This window comes from Vicia villosa, unplaced genomic scaffold (genome assembly GCF_029867415.1).
Source record: "Vicia villosa cultivar HV-30 ecotype Madison, WI unplaced genomic scaffold, Vvil1.0 ctg.000197F_1_1, whole genome shotgun sequence".
In the NCBI taxonomy this organism is placed as follows: Eukaryota; Viridiplantae; Streptophyta; class Magnoliopsida; order Fabales; family Fabaceae; genus Vicia; species Vicia villosa.
Window position 1 is genome coordinate 264700 of NW_026705066.1, and position 6719 is coordinate 271418.

Below are 6719 nucleotides of genomic sequence, written 5' to 3' on the forward strand. Positions count from 1 at the left end.
GTCGCACCAATCTTCGTCAAGAAGAACCCTATATTGTTGCCTTGGCAGTCCCTCATTGTGGTCAATTGTCTCGCGCACACTGAACGTGCGATTGAATCGGTCGAAAGAAGTCACCTGATGAGTGTTCGCTTTTGCCGATTGCTGTTGCATAAATTTCATGCAACTATCGCTTAATAGTTGACCAGCTTGCCTAACATCACCCCATCTCCTGCCTCTTGTTGAGAAGAGTGAAGCCATCCTAAAGTATGTGGCCTCCACAAGTGCTGTGATTGGAAGGTTACGGATGCCTTTGAAAACGCCATTCATGGATTCCACAAGATTAGTTGTCATATGGCCCCATCGCACGCCATTGTCGTATGCCCTTGTCCATTTGTCCCTGGAAAGATTATCTACCCAAGTACCTGCCTCTGGATTTGTCATTACAATCTCACTCCTATAATGCTGGAACGTGGGTTGGGTCAATGCATAACCAGCATTGACTAGGGCCTTTCTTAGATGTCTGTCCTTGATCTCCCGCATGAAGTTTTGGGCGATGTGGCGAATACAATAGACGTGTTTTGAAGGGGGGTCATGCCATCCGTTCGCTGGATTATTGTAAGCACTCTCTATGGAAGCGTGCCTATCAGAGATTAAACATATGTCAGGCTGGGGAGCAACATGTTCTCGGAGGTTCCTTAGAAAGAAACTCCAAGCCCCCGCAGTTTCACCTTCGACGATAGCAAACGCCACTGGAAATATGTTGCTGTTCCCGTCTTGTGCAACCGCCATGAGCATTGTTCCTTTGTATTTGCCGTATAACCATGTCCCATCAATTTGAAGTATGGGTTTACAGTGTGCAAAACCTCGGACGCAAGGTTTGAACGCCCAAAAAAGCCGATGGAATATTCCGTTTCCTTGGACAGGGTTTCCATCCGGTGCATGCGCGGGCAGTGTCTCTAGAATAGTAACAGTGCCAGGTGCGTAACTGTGTAGCGCATTGAGGTATCGGGGAAGAATTTTGTATGACTCCTCCCAGTTGCCGTAGACTGTCTCAATTGCCTTTGTTTTTGCAACCCACGCCTTTCTGTAAGATGGAGTGTAGTTGAAGGTTGTAACGATGTGTGATATTATATTTTTAACCTTCAGAGACGGATCAGAGCTTACGAGAGGCAAGATCTCCTGACATATAAGATCGGCACTGAGTTTTGTATGATCCTGGGAATTGTTAGGGTTGACACACGTGTGTTTCTGCGTAATCGACCCTATTTTCCATGCATTACTTCTCTTCCTATAAGAGGCCAACAGTCTGAACCCGCACTCTGGATTTTTACAAGTGATTACATACCGTTCCAGGTTTGAACGGTCTACTTCAAAATCAACGTTGTTCGCCATGTGCCATTTTTTTATTCTTCTCAGACATGCCTCCTTAGAAGGAAACTTGTCTCCTTCCTTTAATTCTTCGTCATTTTGTATGTAGGGTGTGAAGAAGATGTCTGATGATGGTTCGTCACCTTGGAGGTTCAAGTTACTCATATGTGCTGGAGGTGCGTACGCATGAGCTGGAGGCACCAACGTTTGCTGCTCGTCATCGGATTCCTCGTTGACCATGTCGTCAAATTCAGTTTCCAGATCGTCTTCTTCCTCGTCAATGACGTCAACCTCGTCTTGCTCGTTGACTGGTGGGTCAATAACTTGTGACTGGACAACATTAGTTTCTTGTGTCTCAACCTGAAGAGTAACGTACAGCTCGATGGAATCCAACCCAGAGTATTCGTGGGTGGTAAACATATCTTGCAAGTCTTCGTCATTGGCAATTTCCATCTCGTAAAACTTGACGGTGTTGTCTTCATTGAAATTGGTACATTGGTAAAAAACGCTTGCAATAGGACCCATTGCAATCTTAGAGTATAGTCGCTGAATGAAGTACGAAAATGTTGCTCTTTTGCTCAACAACAATGGTACAACCTGAGTGTTTCTCATCACAAAACCGGCTATCTCATGAGAGTAGGTCTCACCGTTCAGATGGGCATGCACAAGGTACTGGGTTGATGAAGTCATTTTGACTTGGAAAGTGTTTGGGTGTTGTAAGCTCAAGTCAGATTGGATAAAATTGTTGGTGTGGGCTGTAACGTTTAGAAAATATTGGGTGGCCTTATAAATTGTGCTTCTTACATCCTTGCCAACACATAGACACGCTGATCTATGTCAAGTACCCCATCACGCGTCTGAAACGATTCCTGATAAGATTCCTGCAACGATTCCTGATAAGATTCCTGCAACGATTCCCCCTAGACAAAGCATGCATGCAGCCCTACATCTAGCAGCTAGTTCTGAAATAAAATATATATATATATATATATATATATATATATATATATATATATATATAAATATATATATATATATATAAATATTTATTTATATTTATATATTTATTTATTTATGTATATATATATATATATATATCAATATTTATTTATAATTATATATTTATTTATTTATATATATATATATATATATATATATATATATATATATCAATATTTATTTATATTTATATAATTATTTATGTATATATATAAATATTTATTTATGTATATATATATTTATTTATTTATATATGTCATGTACCCTAGCATGCGTCTGCATATGTCCTGAAACGATTCCTGATAAGATTCCTGCAACGATTCCTGATAAGATTCCTGCAACGATTCCCCCTAGACAAAGCATGCATGCAGCCCTACATCTAGCAGCTAGTTCTGAAATAAATATTTATATATATATATATATATATATATATATATATATATATATATATAAATATATATATATATATATAAATATTTATTTATATTTATATATTTATTTATTTATGTATATATATATATATATATATATATATATCAATATTTATTTATAATTATATATTTATTTATTTATATATATATATATATATATATATATATATATATATATATATATATATATATCAATATTTATTTATATTTATATAATTATTTATGTATATATATAAATATTTATTTATGTATATATATATTTATTTATTTCTATATTCATGTATATGTTTTTATTTATATATATACATAATATATATTTATATATATATATATATATAGATATATATATATATATATATATATATATATTTATATATATATATATATATATATATATATGTTTATTTATTTATTTATTTATATAGCGTAATTAATCTTCAAAAAACCATAATTAACACAACGACCACATTAATTTTAATTGAACGATCCGGTTTTGGCAACCCAAAACAACCGGTATATCACAATATTACATTGCAAAATAACAAATAAAAACTTGTAGTACACGCTCGATCGTTGCAACAAAGAAAACAACACTTAATCTAAACTACTCAAGTATCACTGCAAGAACAAGTGGATCTTCAACGCCTCGGTTAACCTCTCCACTGTATGTCCAAAACATTAGATCCACGTCCACATCGTCTTTCACACGGTCCCAATAATACATGTAGGTGCCTTCTGGATTATTATCCGTCAACGTAATGTATGGACAACGGTAATCTATCTGTTTAACTTTTCTGGTTGGACCATCTAGTTGACGAAACCCAGTGTTGATGGCTCTAACAATTCTCTGGAAATTCCAGTGGGGGTTAAGGCAGACACGCATGTGCCTACCTTCCTCAAAAAAAAACGACAGCCCAAACTGAGTTCATTTTTTAGTGTTTGCAGTAAGAATGAAGAAAGAGTTGGTACTTCAACTCCACACACTCATACCTATATTTATAGGGGGTGAAATACAGAGGAAAATAACTTTGTTAATTATTAATAACTTAAACACTAATAGGAAACTTGGTAATGTTAAAAAAACATTTCATTAATATATGCTCAGAGCATTTAATTGGACGGTACAGAAGTAATTTAAAGGGTAAAGAAATTGCGACATCTAGGAAATTACAACGGTTAGGACAATGTCTTCTCTGTCCTCCATCATTCGAGTGCATTGAATGTCGTCCTCCATAGTCTCCCACCAACGCTGTCTTTCAAGAAAAACACCGCCCCTTGTTCTAAGTCTCTTGATAGATCTGATTTGTTCGCCTGGACTCCACTCTCCGTCCAAAAACCTTAAGAGGGTTCTCTTAAGCTGGTCCATGGTTTGAATGTTCCAAAACAACACCTGCATAGGAGGTTTGACGGCAGAGAAAATGACGTATCCAGTCCTTCGACGATAGTCCGGTTGATAGTCGAAACGCCTCACAGGGGGTGGAGGCTCTGTAGTCCGGTGCGAGCTATCTGGCCTTATTCGAGATCTCATTTTTTGCTTGTGTGTACTAATGCACACAGTAAACCCTAATTTATAGAGGGTCTGAAGTCTTGCCTTAGGTCTGGATCACAATTAGGGTTTCGTATACAAGGCATACACGTAAACCCTAATTTTGAAAAAAAAAATAGGGCCTTCTAATGCGCCAAATGGAATGGCGCATTAGTTAAAAAATTCAACTGCAAGTCGCCAAATGGTTTGGCGCATAAGAAGGAATTTTAGGAGAATAAGCCAAATCATTTGGCGCATATGTATTATGTGTGGACCCCCAGGGGCCCACCTGGTCCCACATGGTCCCACCTGCATGTTCTGAAACGATTCCAGGAGTTACTGTAAACCAGCATGGAGTTACTGTTAACAAGCATGCGACTGCAAAAATTTCTGATAAGATTCCTGATCAGCTTCCTGCCAGGATTCCTCCTACTCCCGCATGCATGCTACTCGAGCTGTCACCTAGACCTGAGCTGCATGCATCCCACCATGCCTTGTCACCGATAGTTTGACTGCATGCATGCCAACACATCCTGCAGAAGCAACACCAAACACTTATGGTTGTGTTGACATGTCAAGCATGCATGATGTTACCGTTTTTTTCCTCATCAATATATAAAGCACTTGGGATTCTGGAGATACATCACCATTATCACTCATCTACTCTTAGAACAATCCTTTTGCAATCAGCTTACGAATTTTCAGCCTTCAACCATGTCTCTCCTAACCATGGGCGAAACACACAGAGGAACCCCCCAGAACATCGCAACCTTCGTAAGTGTATCAGTATTACTTTAAAATCATGCAACTGTCCCTGATAAACTAACTGATTTTTTTGGGCATGCTTACTCTTTTCAGAACGTTCAACGTTTTCGCACTCGTAGTAAACATACCATCGCTCCGGACGACCGCATTATACCATACCTGAACATTGCTGGTTTCGGTCCGATTAGCAGGATCGCCGAGTCTTCTATTGACCACAAGTTTGTTCTTGCTTTGCTAGAACGCTGGAGGCCCGAGACACACACCTTCCATCTTCCAACAGGGGAGTGCACCATCACCCTTGAAGATGTTCATATGCTACTCGGCCTTCCTGTTGATGGTAAGGCAATTAATGGTTGTGTTATGCAGGCGAATAGCTTATGCCAAGAGGCAATTGGAATAGACTTGATAGAAGGAGCCGTTGGTGCTAGGGGGCAAGGTGTTAACCTCAAGAGGTTAAAGGAGCATTATAAAAATTTTCACTTGAATGATGCGTCTCCCCAAGAGACCATACTGCAGAAAACTAGGTGTTATGTATTGTTGCTTATTGGAAACGTTTTGTTCCCGGATAGCACGGGTAACACGGTTAACTTTATGTATCTTCGTTTGCTAATGGATTTTAGTAGAGTAGGTCTGTACAGCTGGGGGTCTGCGGTACTGGCTACCTTGTACCAGTCACTATGCAAAAACGCGGTTGCTGAGTCCTGCACATTCTATGGATGCGCCCTGTTGGTGCAGGTGTGGGGGTGGTGGAGGATGCCCATACTGGCCCCGGTTAACAACGGAAGTTGGGACTTTCCGTATGCCTTGAGGTAATTTTTTACTATACCATTTTCTCCTTACACATTCTACTCCATTCTAACTAAATCATTATTTTTTTGTTGTAGATATTGTGTGAAAAAAATGGACTTCACACGTAATCCGCGGTCAAATATCACAATGTACCGCTCGCTAATTGATCACCTTGGACCCCATCAAGTATTATCTCTAATTCTTTTCTTCTTTTTTATAAGTATTTTCCTTAAAAAAATTTTCCCGAAGTAATGTATAAATCTCATGCATCCAGTTCATATGGCGACCGTATCTCGAGTGTGAGTATGAGCCTAGAGCTCAGGATGCAGAAATCTGGACGACAAAATGCTGCTTAATCCGGTACAACATAATAGAAATGCATCAAAGTGACCGGGTGATGCTTCAATTTGGGATGCGTCAACGGATACCCGACCCTCCTGTTGACTTGGGAGTGTGGCACCTAAAAAGAGTGAACCATCAATGGACACACCAAAACTGGAAGGATTTTGCACCCGATCATCGCCAGATGTGGAAGAACCGTCGCCAGTATGTCCTAAACTTCCCCGTTAGTGACCATGAAATGAAACCTTCTCCTGAGTACATGAGTTGGTATCGTACAGCCACAACCCCTAACCTGTTTCTTGCAGCTCCATTCTATTTGAATGATCCCCGTGCACAGAACTACATCTTGCCACAACAACAACAACCGAAAGAAGAACCACAACAACAACAACAAGAACAACAACAACTCCGGCAACAACAACTACTTCAGCAGCGACAACAACAAAGCCTGCAACACCGCCAACAACAACTCCTACAACAGCAACGACAACAACAACTCCAGGAACAACAACAAATCCAGC